The 17,008-nt window shown below is 36.8% G+C and overlaps 1 protein-coding gene and 1 non-coding gene across 3 annotated transcripts in view; one reads left to right on the top strand and one right to left on the bottom strand.

Moving 5' to 3' along the window:
* The window catches only part of g (adaptor-related protein complex 3, delta 1 subunit-like garnet), an 895,910-nt gene that overhangs the window by 242,414 nt on the left and 636,488 nt on the right, over positions 1-17,008 (top strand). The window lies entirely within an intron of this gene.
* On the bottom strand, positions 5,136-5,209 carry TRNAR-UCG (transfer RNA arginine (anticodon UCG)). Its single transcript has one exon. It is a non-coding gene; the product is annotated as a tRNA-Arg (tRNA).

The raw sequence follows: 17,008 nt of genomic DNA on the forward strand, positions 1-17,008 counted from the left end.
TTCGATAAATTTGTGTTCTTCTATCTCAAGCATGCATACTACTAGAAAATCCATAGTGCTACCACCTGCTTGCTTGATAGTATTATTAGCAACTATCCTGCAGACCCCTGGAGGAAGGGTGAACCTTGAAACTATTTTGCAAGGGCTTGGGTTTTACTCCAGTGACAGGCAAACTTATTTTAGGAAGAGGCCAAAAGAAAATACAACACTTTGGCGGGCCAATATTTAAAGAAAAACAACAATTAGATGTTCTATACATTTTCTTTCTTTTCTTTTCTTCTTTTTTTTTAAAAAAACCTTCTTGTAATACTAAGTTCTATGATTGAAAGACTATAAAGTGGAAGTCGTAAATGAAATTGGTACAGCATTTCTACAAATTTCTCACAATATTGATTAAGGTGGGATTCACAAATTTTCAGAAGTGAAGTTAAATTTTGTAGATCAGGACTCTTATTGCGGACCTGATAGAACTCTTCAGCGGGTGGCATCTGGTCCGTGGGCCGTTGTTTGCCCCATCACTGTTCTACTCTACCGATGGAGAAGACCAAACCGGTTCCGTCACTACTGTGCCAAGTTGGTGCATAATTAATATCAACGCCATACCTTAGTAATGCACTGGAAACTTTTGTTTACTTTTGTAAGGTGTTGGCATGTCTGCACTCCTATTGTTTGCGGTCTTGGGTCATAGAATGTTTTCTTTCTCTAACTGTAGTGATCATAATGACTGGCGAAGCCTGGGCTCTATACCAATCACAGAAATGTTTTTCTTTACCTCTGATACATCGAAAGATTTCGGTGTACGATTTGTGGAGCCGTCTTTCGAACGCAAAAGAAAACGCCGAACACCAAAAGTTCACCAACAATATTGCCAAACTTGAAAGACGTGTTGAATGATTTGGTTTCGCAAAAATACATCCTAAATAAAACTAACGACACTGTATCTTTGTGAGATATTCTCCATACAGCGCGGGAGATGGCAGAGGCAAAATTTCATGGATAGGAGTTGTCAACCGAAACCTCTCTCACGTTCTATAGGGTTGAAAATCGATATATTTAGGTGAATTAAGCAATATAGGTAGTGTTAAATGATATTACGAGGGGTGTTCAACAATTCCTGATATTGAAGATCTCCCATTTTCGTACATGGTCCCCTCTCACTATAATGCTCTTCTCCCAACAATGTTCTAGAGCATGAACACCAGTATTAAAAAAATCCTTGACGACTGTGCCATTCTTTGACAGCCTGCATAATATGCCCATCGTTCCCAAACTTTGTTCCTCGCGGTTGCTACTTAATCTTGGTGAATAGGTGAAAGTCATTTGGGGCAAGATGTGGAGAGTAGGGAGGGTGCTCAAATATTTCATACCCGGCATCGGCAATAGCGGTGGAGGTAAGGTGACTTGTGAGTAGAAGCATTGTCCTGCAGCAACAGCACTTTCATGTGTACCATCCCTCTGCGTTTCCCCTTAATTGCCTGCCTAACTTTTGGAATCAATTGTGAATAATAGTCACTTGTAATTGTTGTTGAACCCTAGAGATAATCAATGAACAGTATGTCCTTACTATACTCTCCTCCCAGAAGAAAGGAAAAAAAAAAAAAAAAAAAAAAACGGCATAAGTTTGTCAGCTGATTGCATTATCTTGATTTTCTTGAGGGATGGAGATCATGGTGCCACCACTGCATGCTATGTTGATTGGACTCTGGACCGCAATGATATACCCAGGTTTTACACAGCCATAAGAATACATAGCCAAATCAATTTAATGCACTCTCTCCACTGTTCGGATTTTTGCTCACTCGTGCTATGTTAAAGGAATTTTAAAGTTCACAAGAGAGGAAGAATCTTTGTTTTAATAGAACGTTACTTCAGTTTCCGTATTTCAAGATAAAACATTAAGAGTCTGGTTTAAGATAGATTAACTGTGAAAAGAATAGAAATATTTTCATTTTTTAAATGCTTTTCCGTAGTACTTAAGGTGTTAGACAGGGCTGGATTAACCTATCTGGAGGACCAGGGCTAGAAAAAATATGTGGCCACTGCTCGCTTCACCTAATAAATTTCTGTCAGAGTACTGTAGGAAAGTTAAGGGAATTAGTTTAATTTCTTTGATCATATTTTATTTTATGATGATGATTATATATTCATGATTCTGTTTAGAAAGCCAGTTGAGATTTTGATCTGATTGGAGGCCCCTATTCACCTGGTGACCGGGGTCTTAGACCCCCTAAGCCCCTTGTGCATTGCTTAAGCTGCTATCCCGATACTAGTACGTTCTCTGGTTTAATACTAGAGGGGTTGAAAAGTTTCGGATCCGATTTTCAGAAAAATATAGTCTATTTAGGTTCATCCCAAGAGTTACCGAAATTCATGTTAATTATTTATTATCTGCCCTCATACTGTGATTTATTATTTTTATTTTTTATTTTATTTTATTTTATTTACTTATTTATTTATTTATTTTTTATTGATGCGGTAGTGGGAAGTCTGAATTTCATGTTTTGATTGGAGTATAGGATATAAATACACTTAACAAATGGTCAATATTTGTTCTCATTTCATTCTTTCTTCTTCGATTTTGTAAGATTATTGCATCGAAATTGTCGAACAGTGGGCATTCTTTCATAAAATAGCTGACTTTTTATTAAAAAGCTAGACTTTTTTACATGTAAATTTGAAAACATTTTGCCTTATAATTGTGTGGATGATGTTGAATCTGCATTGGTTCTTGGATCAGAATTGTACTTGCACCAGCCAGCAATTTTTGACCGAAGTAATTCATTATGTTGTTGCAACAATATTTGTAAAATTCTTCATAATTCATGTACATGCAACTACATACATTTTTGCACAATGACGGATCCCGTAACTAACTGTATTAATGAGCTTTTTTTTTTTTTAAATTTTCACTAAGCATTGATTAAAGAAAACTCTTTACTCGCTGCATTACCATACTGCTAAAATCGTAAAATAAAGTTGATAAAGTTCACTGGAGATTTCAACGCTATTGTTACTTCTGCAAAATGCCCATAAGGCCACTCTTAGGTAGTGCGGGGCCCCAATTTACAACTAACTTGTACCAAGATCTATATAACCATATATACTAGGTTGGTCCTTAAGTATATGGAGAATTTTTTTTCGAATTTCTTTCTCCCAACCCGTAAACTGGTTCCATGTCAGACAAAATTAACCCATGAAAAAAATTATCTCAATTGAAGAATATTTAACCGACCTCTAATTCGGATAATTCAATGTCAGAAAGAAATTTGGATATTGAAAATTAAAGACCAACGTGTATATATATTTACTAGAAGTGGGTTCTGTGCGTAAAATTGTTCATGTCTGTTTTTTTATTTTTTGCTGTTTTGCTTACTGTTTTGCTATCGCTGTTAAAATTTGCGTGTGTTACTTCTAAAGGACGCACAGAGGAATACTTGCACCAAAAACCTGGCCAAAATTATCTGTTTCTTTAAAAGTTCCTGAAAAAGTATGTATATTAACGTGTGATGAAGATCTTAATATATATATATATATATATATATATATATATATATATATATATATATATATATATATATATATATATATATATATATATATATATAGTTACCTCCTTGCTGGTCAAGTGGTTATACCCATTTCTTTTTATAATGCTTTTCCATGTGCAAAACGTTTTGGTGAAAACGCTCACTCTGTTCATTGGTTATAGCAGCTAATTTTTCAGAGAAATAACTCGAATGGAAATGCAGACAGTGAATGACCTTTAAAATACATATTTTACCCTTGTACCTTGCATTTTTTCAAGAAGGTTCCGTATCTGTATTTCGTAGTTTTCTTCTGGTAGAAGTAAACATATTGAGGTCGAAATCTAGTTTCTTGAGCAAATTTGGCAGAGAAATGTTGAATATCAAGAAACGAGCGTAAGCAAAATTTAAAGTGCTTCCGTCCATAGGGACGGCCACAGTGCCCAAAAATCTGATTGATCAGAATAAGCCATAACAATGTGTTTCAAGTTAGAAAATTTCATTTGTAAAATAGTTAAAAGGATAGAAAACAAAAACACATTAACCAACACCGGAAGGAAGGAGGCATTTATTTAAGGTTATGCTTATCATGGCCACACTCTTGAAGTCGGCCATCTTGTATCTCGCTCAGCTTAAAAAAAAAAAAAAAAAAAAAAAAAAAGGGGTCATGTAATGTATCAAATTAGGCTAGAATTTTACGAGAAATACAGTGGTCAAGTCTATGTTTCCTTAAGTTTATATTTGTAAGACATAATGAAATACACATTGATTTGAATTCGTTGTTTCAAAGATTTCTTAACAGCTGTATCTTTTTGAAAAGAATTCAAGTCAGGAGAAGCTAATGTACATTAGTGAGAACATAGTAGGTAGGTACTTATGAAGGTATAATCAGTTTGAAATCGTTATCGACTGCAGACAAAATGAAATGGTGTTGAGCGATCACAAACCTTAAACTGATGGAAGATGGATGACATATTTTCCATTGGATTATTTGAGCTAGAAGACAAACCTTCATAAGCAGCCAGCTATTCAGTACACACTAGTTCTTCATTCGGTTTTCCTGACTTGCTTAAAAAAGCGCAGGAGAGGGCAAAGTTTGTCCTCTGGTTTTGTATTTGTAATTTAGCTGTAATAATAGAAACGATATAATAAGAAGTAGCACTGAGGCTGATTTATTTAGTACCATCTCGGTATTCCCGTTGGTTTTACATGACATAATCAGTAAGTACACCAGGAAATTTTACTTACTGGAGTGTTCAAAATAGTGTACACCCAGAATAATTATATACATTTTTACACAAACTCAAAGAAAATAATATTTTTGGGCCTAGGGGTGTGTGTGTAAGGAAATTTGAGTATTAGGGGTGTTGATTTAGAGAATTTAGAATTTTTGGCTTTCGACATCTGAGGCCATTTAGTCCTTCACATTTTGAGGGATGACGTCCCTCGGCGAGCACACAATCCTGGGAAAGGGAAGGAAGAAAGGATTGGAGAAGGAGGGAAGCGTCCTGGGAGAAGGAGGGCATTTGCCTGGTGTGAATGAGGAAAACTCAGGAAAAACTCATTCAGGGTGGCTGGCCTGAAAAAGCATGCTACACTTTTTCGAACGATTGTCCCCACCGGGAATCGAACCCGGGACCTCTCGCACCGAAGGCGAGAGCGTTAGCGACTGCGCTACGCGGGGCCATCATTAGGGATGTTGAGGGTGTGCAGAATACTCCCTGGACATAACATCTACTTTTACAACAGAAGTTGTAAACGCAGATAATGATAATAAGAAACTACTGTAGCATTGAATTCAGAAAATATTTGCATATGTCTGGAAACTTAATAAAACTATTTTTTACGTGTTAGGGAGAGGCCATTTCCCTTGTGGATTCCTTGGATGTACCTGTATTGCAATATGTTGTTGTGTGTGCTTGACAACCGAGAGTAGCAGAGCCATCTTAACGGTACCATAGCCACTTGGCAGGCATTGGGGGCTCCGCGAGCAGAATGACATGTATTAGGAGCACAATTTAGTCATAGAAACCACAACACGGGACCCCCTTAGGCGCGAGACCCGATTGGAAACAATCGGTTCAATCGGCTTAAGGCCGGCCCTGAATGCCCATCACCACTCTTCAACAAGAGTTAAATTTTCATTCTACACTAAGAACTCATATAAGATAAGGAGCATATAATGAGTTATTAGGCCTAGGCTATATGCTTAACTACTTGTATAACGTAAACTGTTTTAAAACTTCTGTCATTTATAGTTTCGTCTTTCATTGATCATTTTCTGAAAGATCAAGGGGAGTTATACAGTACGAATTCAACCAAACTCATCGATCTGAATCAAACTTGTAATGGTTGTAAATCTTGACAAAGTTGTACTCATATGAAGTACTATAATTTGCAGGCTTTTAGTTCCCGAGTTAGAGAAGATCAACGACACATTTTCGAGAATCAATTTTAATAAAGATTTGATTAAAAACCAATGAAGGGCAGCGTTCTAACGCAATTGAAAAATACTACTTTTTAAAGCAAAATATTGAACAAATAGAAATATGATTAAATGTCAGACTATTCAAAATAATTGAAATGACGACATATCGAAAAATCACACGATGCCGGACATGTCCGGCAAACGCCGAAAAAATGGCAACCCTAATTTCACTGAAATAATCTGTGAAGAAATATAAAGTTCTATTTCGGTATGTTACCTGTACTTTTCATTTACCAATAATATGATTCAAATGCCGGAAAAAGATGGGTAACTATTTGTCTATTAATACGCTGAAATCAAAAGAACTATATCTCCAATTTAGATTCAATTTCAGATCTCGGATACAAATTCAAAAACCGATTTAGATTGTGATACTGATCCAACCACTTCCACCTCACAAGTTGGCAATTTTCGAAGAGAAACGCTGCATATACACACGCTTTCCTTATTGTTATATAGAAGGCATATGCACGTTCGGCTCAAGACGTGGGTTTGATTCCCGGCGGGAGCTCATGCGGTTCGATTTTCACGTTAAGCAGTAGGTTCGCGTCTCATATAGCCTCGCTGGTAAAAGGGACGCTAAACTGAAATCAACAACATTCCCGGTGGGAGCTGAAGGGGTTCGGACATGACGATAAGGCGGAAGTTCGTTTCAAATGATTCAGTGCTTAAAAGGCATGTTAAAATCCGAACCAACCAAACAATCAAGCTGCAGAGGCACATGAGATATCCATGTACGTTCCGCATGACAGAAGATTACGTTAAACAACCTACTTTTTCTATGGCATGGGAGCAACAGTGAATATTGAGAAAAGCGTTAAATTATCAAACATTATATAAAATTCATGGTTTAGATAAATATTAATCTATAAAGTTGATTTTAAAGACAGATTAAACATTTATGGATAAGATGTTTATCTCACAAGGAGACTTACGGAAGTGTAACTCACCGATTTGAATGAAACTTTATAGACTTGTAGAACATCGAAAAGAGACATCATATATATAACAGACTATATTAAACATCATAGTAAAAACACATGTATGGTTTTAATAAAAAACTCTCTTTAGGCGGGGATTAGGCAAAGAACATTATAGTAGGTATAGTATGACAATAAAGTACGAACTGGTATCAATATTTGGTGAACTAGTAACAACCAGTGACCCAACTCTTAGGATCTCTCCTAACAGTTTGGGAATCTCCACTAGAAGACTAACATGAGTCAGTCGGAAGAAAGAAGACCCAAGAGTAGTTTTGGTAGTTATGAAGAGATGATTATGGCCAACTTAAATCAACGTCTGCGAGCAGCAAACAAAAGAGAAGTAGTGTCAGTTGCCCCCCAAACATCACGAGAAGAAAGTGAACAAGAAAACTCAGGTATTCAGAGTTAGGTTAACAGTTGCTTTATAGGTATGAGTAATTATCCAGAAGCACCCAAGTTTATTGATAATACACTCGACGTTAAAAAAGACGGTAAGAGCAAGAGTAATTAAAGATGAAATGGCCAAACAAAAGCCAGTCATATTTCTAAAAGGGAAGGAGAATGAGTCCATCAAAGATCTTCAAACCAAGCTTGTGAAGTCTTTTAATCCAATTAAGGAAAGAGTTAAAGTTGTTTCTGTCAAGCCGGTGGGTGGATCAATGATACTCGAAACAGAAAGTAAAGAAGATATAGAAAAAATATCAAAAAATAAAAAGGCGATGGAAGAATTCAAAATTTGAAGAAAAAAAGGAAGAAAAGATCCTTGGCCATTATATACAAAGCACGGGCAGAAATGAAAGACGCAGATATTGTGTCTACAATTATTGAGCAAAACTTGGAAGATAATGATGTGGAATTGGCAAAGAAGGAAAGCCGAAATTCAGAACAGGACCAAAGAATGACACCAGGTGCCATTTGATAATTGAAGGACTCAATGAAATCTATAAGAAACTACTTCATACAAAGGGAATGCGGCATAGGATCCACACTGCGTACGATCCAAACTGCGTAGGATCAAAAAATTCAACTCAAAACCTTTTTGGATACTACGCAGTTTGGATCCTACGCAGTTTTGGTCCTACGCCGTTGCCCTGAAATAATTTAAGTTTTAACCATGCGCTCAGAAAATATATATTTTTTAAATCATCTCTTAATTTGTTTAACCTGTGCAGCTATCAATTAGGGTTATATTTATGGACTCCGCACGACCTAAACTGCGTACGATCCACACTGCATACGACCAGGACCGTCGCTAAAGGAGGGAAGGGGGAAGCAAGTCAGACTTCTGATCGAATTGGCATTTTCTTAGTTACTCAGTTGTTGTGAATTATCAATTCTTTTACGGACTTGGCAGTTGGCACAATTGGAGATTTATGTAGAGTCTAGATTTATGTAGATTATGGAGAGTCTAGGTTTTTGGCTAGGTGGGGCTTCGTCCCAAATTTACCAACTTCTGAACAAGTTGGCAAATTAAAATGCCAGTTATTACTTTCAAGACTGTCGTCACGTTCAGTCAGAGCCATAGCTAACAAGGAGCATCGAACGAGCAAGAAGAAAGGAAAAGTGTTGAAAATGAATAAATGACGCGCGCCCCGTAAAAGTTCTGGCGCCCTATTAAATCAATATTGTCGGTTAGCAAAGAAATGGATTTGTTAAAAATTTTCTTGCTCGCTCCGCTCGCAACTCAAACGTTTCAATAACAGTCACAAGTTTTTCACTTATTAAAGAAAGTTATCATATATGGTTTATTAATGACGATGTGATATCAAGGTGCCGAGTAGTCTTATAGATTATGCACGAGCATTTTCAAAGTCAAACGGTCAAAGTCTAAAATGTGTTGTGATCGTAATGAATTTGTTTAGTTATTCACGCCTTTCTATCCAATCGGGTTTATCACGATAGTGAGAATGAAGGTATAAAAAGTAGAGAAGTGAAGAGAACATGCAAGCTGCTGTTTGCGCGGGAATATTAAAAATGAAAATAAACAAGAATAATAACATTTTCAAACTTGAAGAAGTTGTAAAATAGAGGCTTAAGAGGTCAGAACTTAACCAACGATTTTGTCTTCTCCAAAGACTGATCACTCCCAGTGATTTTTAAAAATTCAATTGACATATGAATTGGTTCCAATTTGAATGTTTTTATTCGAATCATTTCTCCATGGATATTTTTTCTGCATATGTATCTAGTTGTGATATTTTTACCTATCTACATACATACAAAATATACACACATGATATATCGTATGTTGTAATGCGCCGTTAATCTGTACCTGTACCTCAGTGCATTACTTCATATTTGGACAAGGGGCGATTCGGATATTGGTCTGTACCCTCGGATATTAAAATTAAAACCTAAGGAAATTTTTTCGAATCGATAATAGAATATAACCGGATTGATTATAAATATGTGAGTTTGTCATTTTGTGTTCGGTAATTTTATTTTAAAATATGTGGCTGTAATTATATCAAACCTCGGGTCAACATATCGAATGCTAATTCCGACTATTGTAGTATTTATAAATGGATAACAGTGAATTAACTGACCAGATGAATATTTAAATATTGAGAAACTATTGCAAACTTCGTTTCAAAGAATGGACAAGTTACAGGCGTATGGATTGAGAATCAATTATGATTTGTAATGTTTACTATGTTTTAAGTGTAATACTAACTTTGAAACAGCTTCGACGGAATATAATGTAAAATAGTTAATATTATGTAATATGAAGAATTTAAAGTAATGAAGAATGTGCTGTATGATGAATATTGAATAATAATAATAATGATAATGTTTAACGAATATTTGAAATGTAAAGATATTATTTAATAAAGGCTGTCAGAAAGTTAGAAGAAACAAAATAAAAGTCAGATAAACATTCATATGCTGAATCTGTGTGTACTTGTCTGCGTAATATGAATGAAAATTTATATGATTTTATGTACAGCTTTACGACCTAATCACCAGTTATTCATATGAATGTCAACAACGTTACAACATTGTACTTAGCTTTGAGAGTTTCTCATTTCTACATCGAACCTCAAATCGATTTATAATTGGAACACGTACCCGTGGGAGTAGGAGCATTTCAATGTATTCCGTTACATTTCACAAAAAAAAATTTTTTTTTACCGTAAAAGATTTGAAATTAAACAACTATTCAAATAGAGAAGAAAATTACGAAAGTTAACAATTATTAGTGGAAATCAATGCTGTCACCCATTTTGAACATTTTAAAAGAACATGGTTTCTAATGTATTGAAATTTCATATCTTACGAATAGTTTGAAACGTTGTAAATAGTTGTAAAGAGCCTGGAGAAAATTCCATCAAAATCCTCCTACAATGAGACAGCCGTGTTAGACATGGAGTTAGTGAATGTAGATGGTGGCATTGGAAAAGTCCGGATCTCCCGAGCACACTGGTGATATCAGAAACTGGGCCCCAACCATGAGGCTCCAGAAAAATGGGTCCCAAAGTTTTGGGCGCGGGTTCTTTTTATACGTCTATTAAACATGGAATTGTACGTGGGTGGTGAAGTTGGAAAGGTTCGGGTCGTCTGAGCACAATGGTAACGTCAGAAATTGGGCCTTTGTCTCAAAGGACCAAAAATGGTGTCCCGAAATTTTGAGCTTGGCTTCATTCTATTTTTCTTTTAAGCATGGAGTTATTGGATACAGATTGTGGTGTTGGAAAGCTCCGGGGTCTGAGACCCCAGAAATGAGGTCCCAAAAGTTTGGGTTCGGGTCTCTTTTATTTGCCTATATAACATGGTGTTGTACTATAGTGTTAACGTTTGAAAGGTTGGGGTCGATTAACGAAAGCGATAATGTCAGAAATTGGGCCCTGGCCTCGGAGCTCCAGAAAATGTGGTTCCGAAATGTTGGGCTCGAGTCCACTCTATTTCTCGATTAAGCATGGAGTTGTTGCATACAGATGGTGACGTTGGAAAGATCCGATTCTCGTCAGCACAGTGGTGGTCAGGAACCGGGCCCCCACCATGAGGTCCCAGAAATGGGGTCCCGATGTTTTGGGCATGAGCCCCTTCTATACGCCTATTAAACATGAATTGTTGTACAAGGGTGATGAAAAACTTGTATTTTCCTTATAATTATTAGATAATAATCTCAGCTCCTAAACACGTATAAAAGATATCGAAGTTATATTTCAGCAAAAAACAATTACCATAAAACATCTATTTGCATGTGTAATGACTGAAATGTATTATACTTTGCTTCCCTCCCAAATAAATAAATAAATAAACGATTACAGTCGATAAGCGTAAATCTGGCAGAACCTATTTTCCGAGATCTAAAACAAATCACGCAGATTGTTTATTGCTTGTTCGAGATTGTTCACATTACATTTTCGGTCGCGATTGTCCACATTACATTTTCGGTTTTTCATTGTTTGTAATTGACTTATACCATAACAGAAATTCCCGCTACGAACAAATTACACGTAGGTATACGCCTATGTGTCTCGTCTCAAAGACTTCTGGGCCGCGGTGGCTTAGTGGCAGAGGGTTCACACATGATGCGTGGGCCCTGGTTCTATATCAACTTGAGCCAAGTGGGGTTTGTGGTGAATAAACACCGTGTGTGAGGGTTTTCTCGGAGTTTCCCTTTCCCACAACTTTTTCATTTCACCATTCCATTTATTCTTATCATCTCCGTCTCCTTAGCCTACCCGGGATAACAGTCTGACATAAAACTTAGATTTCATTTTCACATTTGGAGACCCTGTATCTGTGTTCCTTGAGTGCCCCAAATGCTAAATAATAATGGGTTGAAAGGCCCATGAAGTGTACTACCTGGTACACGCATTATCTCAACTTGCCCAAAAAGTTAAGGGCTCACGTTAAGTTAGCGCCCCAAATCTTTGGTTTTCACACCTTATTAACTATATTGGCCCAAAAGATGAAATTTGTTAGCCTGTCGATCTTTATAGTTATAATACTAGAATACTATAATACTAGAATAGTTATAATACTAGATCTTTATAGTTATAATACTAGAAAGAAGAATGATATTGATATTGATAATGTTAATAACACAAAGTATGGTATAAATAGCGTTAAGCATAACATTACTCCAAGTTACAATAGTCTGCCAAAATATATAAAGGACACAAAACCAATACCTTTATTTAAAAAAGAAATCAAAAAACACTTTTGAAATAAATTTGCTGAATATTCAAGTAGCCATAAAAATGATAAATGAAGACAGTGGATACTGACACATTACTGCATTAAAGAAAAAAAAAAGAAAAAAAGAAATAGTCACTTAAAGTGAGCTATTGTTCGTTGGGACAACATTTTCCATCTTCTACTATCAACATGTTATACCTGTCAGTCATAGGGAACTTGAAGGACCAGTTCCCTTTATAATTTAGAAATATTAAGTGTGGGAAATTTGGAAGACCGATTTCCCTATTAATGAGTATATTAAGTGTGAGAAATTAGGATATTATCAAAATGAATTGTAGAAAATTTGGATTTCCAATATCCGTATAGTATGGTATTTATGTTACTCTTTGTTTTTTTTCTTTTCTTTCTTTTCCTCTTATTTTTTTAAAAGGACTTGTGTTAGTAAAAATATGTTTTGATTGTAATGGTATAATATATTGAGAACAAATGTAGATATCTTGTATAAATCTTCCAGCACTGGTCTAAATTCTGTAGCATCTCTTTTGTATAATAAATAAATAAATAATCAACACGTATTTTCTTTATTTCGGCAATGGTGCGGGTTTAAGGGTAGAAACAACCCTTTGAACGTTAAGGGTGGTCTTGAAGCATAGACAGAAAACAATCATTTAATGTAGAAGAAAACATACTGCCAGGGGGATTTAGGACAGCTGATTCAGAATGTCACGTCAGAATTAGAAAATTCAAAATGGCGGATCCAATATGGTGATTACAATTACAAAAGTCCTCTGGATTGAAATGATCTGCATTTAGCCAAGAACAATTATAGTTGGCAGGGGTTACTGCGAGAAGGTTGCAGAACGATTTGAAACATCTTTCTCTATTTATTTTAACGAGATGCTTGATTAAAGTGAGTCTCTACACCTCTTACTATTTGGGGTGCTTGTTTATAGTGAGTCCATTCGCTTGTCAGTATATCAGTTTCATATATCTTCAATTGTCATAATTATGAATTTATTAAGAAAACGTTTTACAGTAAGGATATTCCGTAAGATGTTTGGTGCACAAACATAGTTTCCACAATGCACATCTTATTACAGCTATAACTGCGCACAAATTGCAAAATGCTGCACAGTCTTTGAAATAAAATGTTACGGTATTGTCAAACGCAGGTAGTTTTTATTCCAAATAACCTGCCTAAAGAAGAATACATCAAGGTGCTGAATCCACTTGTTCCTGCAGGAATGGTTTCTATTTTGAAATACTCTTTTGATTTTTAACTCGGGATTAAAAATATACTGTAAATCACTTAAATAAGCACCCCCGACTAGTGAGAAGGGAGGGGACTCACTTTAAATAAGCATCCCAAATAGTGAGGGGACTCACTTTAAATAAGCACCCTGAATAGTGAGAGGTGCAGAGACTCACGTTTTCAAACATACCGTTAAAATAAATACAGAAAAGGGTTTCAAATCGGTCTGCAACCTTCTCGTAGTAACTCCTGCTAACTATGATTGTTCTTGGCTAACTGCAAACCATTTCAAACCAGAGACTTTTGTAATTGTAATCACCATATTGGATCCGCCAATTTGAATTTTCTAATTTTGACGTCAGATTCTGAATCAGCTGTCCTACCCCCCCCCCCTCCCTGGGAGTATGTTTTCTTCTACATTAAATGGTTGTTTACTGTCTATGCTTCAAGACCTTCCCTAACGTTCTAAGGGTTGTTTCTACCCTTAAATCCGCACCATCGGAAAAAAAAGTCTATTATTTTTCGATGTTCTACAAATCTGCAAAGTTCATTCAAATCGGTGATTTACACTTCCGTAAGTTTCCTTGTTAGAGACGCATTCAGTAATGTAAGAATGATGGCCACAAGAATTATCTTACACAGTGACCAGGATTATTACAAGAACATTTTCTAATTCTAGAATTTACATACAAACTGTGGAAACGAAGTAGTAACAGTCATTTTCTAATGTGCAATTTTTGTAGTGAGTGCTCATGTTTCAATGTAATTAAGTTGTTCCTTAAAGTATCAAATGTGGCATACATTTAAATTCATATGTTGGATTTGGTCATTACAAGAGCCCGATCAAAAGTCCGGTTCATCTATCCGAAACACAATTTCAAATGCCCCAAATTGAATGTCTAAGTACTTAGCAAGAAAATACAGAAAATAGCTACGCGTTATAATTCTCAGCACGTCTTATTTGTTTTTCTGTGTCAACATTTTTTTTCGAAACAGTTGAGATCTTATGCTTTTCCTTTCTATCGACGAATGTGATTTAAAATGAGTCTCATTGTCGTAAGAATGTTTCTACGTTATCGTCACGCAGAAGGTAAAGGAACTGTTTGAATGGCGGGAGAGTAAATGGAAAAGATGGATACATCCTTCTGAGCGTTTATTAACAAATGCAGCGAGCAGTTGTGGTAATCGCAAACCTCGAACTGCCTCTTGCCCCGTTTACGAACGCGTTGTTTCTTTCCCGGTAGAACGTGTTTTAAATACCCATTTCTACTCCTATAAAGCGAAGTGGAGATCAAACATACATAATATCTCCCGGTTTAACGTGGTTGCCAGATTTAAGGAGTAATGTAGGAAGTTCAATTGACGAATATCTGGTGATTTAAATATAAACAACTATGTAGTTTCTTTTCACATATTTTCAAATTTTTGTAGACTTATTTCCCCAAAACTGCGTGTACTTTTCTACTTTGTGCTATTATTTTACACTATAGATAACTGAAACATTGTAACACTGTAGAGGTCCTCATAACGCCTGCAATTCTGTAGAAGAATGTTTAAGTAAGTAAGTAAGTAAGTATATATATATATATATATATATATATATATATATATATATATATATATATATATATATATATAGGGTGTTTAATAAGTAATGGTCATAAATTAAACCGTAGATAGTACATGCCAAAACTAACAAAAAAGCCTTAGTAAACATGTGTCCGGAAACGCTTCGTAACGGAGATAGGGGCTGTCGAAAGTGTAGGAAAATGAAGTTTAGAGACGAATATCTCAAAAAGTATGAATCGGACAGAGGGCGGTCCAATGAACGACTATCGAAGTCAGACATGCGCTATGCAGAAATGCATGGTTGATAACTCTGCAATGCGCGCGCAAGGGATTCCCCAAAGAAACGGAGGGATTCCCGGAAAATTGTCTAAGGAAAGGGGGCTCAAGATGAACATCGAGGGCGAGTCTATCCACCAGTAATTCATACGTCGTGGTACCAGGTCGAAAGCTCGAAAAGATACAAAATGGCGGACAATGTTTACGTGCCGTGTGTGGTTGCATATCCAACAGCAAATGAGAGGCATTCGAAGAAAGTTGGTGGTACATGTTTTGAACTACTTCAGAGCAGATTCCTAAGGCGAATGCACATGTACAGAGTAGTCCTTTACTGTACCAATACCAAGGTAAAACAAACGATGCGCAAAAATGAATGGAATGGCCGAAAGGAACACTGGTAGAACATGCAAGCCAGCTGGAAATTCTGAATCGGGGTTGCAACAGACGTTGAGTTCACCTTGGGTGCATGATGTTACGAGTTCAAATCCGCTGAAGTGCCCACTGAATGCAGTGGTTCTGATCTCAGATTTTTCAAATCGTAGGTCCTGTCCTTCGAAGCTCCTAAGCTCGTTTACAACAACAATAACTCAATCAATCGAGCGCCTGTAGGTTGCTCATTATTTGGTTCATCCCTTGTACGTATACGTAAAGAAAAAAAAACTGTACACGCAGTTCTGTCAATCAGCTGGTAAACCAGGAAATATGGAAAGGAAGAACTCTACATTGTTTCGATTACAGACGTGAATTGGAAACACGCTTGGCTTTCCACGTTTGTTTGTTATGTTGCCTGAAGGGTTCTGCTACAGGTCTACATGCTTTCGTCGTACCGGAGTAGTCGCTTGGGAGAATGATTCAGAGTGTAGAGGTTCGTTGTCTTCACTTGTCTTTCTCGCCTACAGTGAATGTAGTAGTTCTGTGTGTTGAAGAGGTGTCAAACGCGCGTGCCTTTAGAGTGTTGTGGATGTACTTACTTCATCGTATTGCGGGGAACAGTGCATTAGTTTCAGTAGTGTTGCAGAGCCACGGGGATGCTATTGTGCAGTGCTAATTAGTGCTATTAATGTGTTACTAAATTATTGTTTACCTTGCCATTGATACAATGTACAGAAATATTGAGTATGCTAACATGCACTTTATGTACGGCAAAGCAAACGGGAATGCGGTAGAGGCCGTTAGGTTATGTCACGAGACTTTCCATACGAGACAACAACCAGACCAAAGAACATTCCTCAGAATACATCAGCGGCTACGGGAACATGGGAGCTTTACACATTGTTCCAGGCCGGGAAGGCCAAGGACAGTACGTACCCTTGAATAGAAGAACCCGTACTACAGGCAGTGGACGAAAACCCAGGAACGAGCACAAGACGTGTGGGACTTGCCGAACGCGTATCCAATGCTCTCGTATGGCACATTCTCCATGAACAGCAGTAGTACCCATAACATCTGCAACGTGTCCAACCTCTGCCCTCCCACAGACTTTCCGACGAGAATGCAGTTTTGTCAGTGGCTTCGCAGATAAATTACTGGCAATCCTCATTTCACTGATGACGTCCTATTTACTGATGAAGCACAATTCACCCAGAATGGCATTGTTAATTTTCACAATTCTCATGTATGGGCCCCTAAGAATCCACATGCAATAGTGGAGTTAGGACATCACCTCAGGTTTTCCTTAAATGTGTGGGTAGGACTCTTAGGTGATCAGCTCGTAAGACCATTCTTTTTTCCTAATGCATTAACTGCAGTCTCATATTTGGATTTTTCT

This window comes from Thermobia domestica, chromosome 5 (genome assembly GCF_964235325.1).
Source record: "Thermobia domestica chromosome 5, izTheDome1.hap1.1, whole genome shotgun sequence".
Classification (NCBI taxonomy): domain Eukaryota; kingdom Metazoa; phylum Arthropoda; class Insecta; order Zygentoma; family Lepismatidae; genus Thermobia; species Thermobia domestica.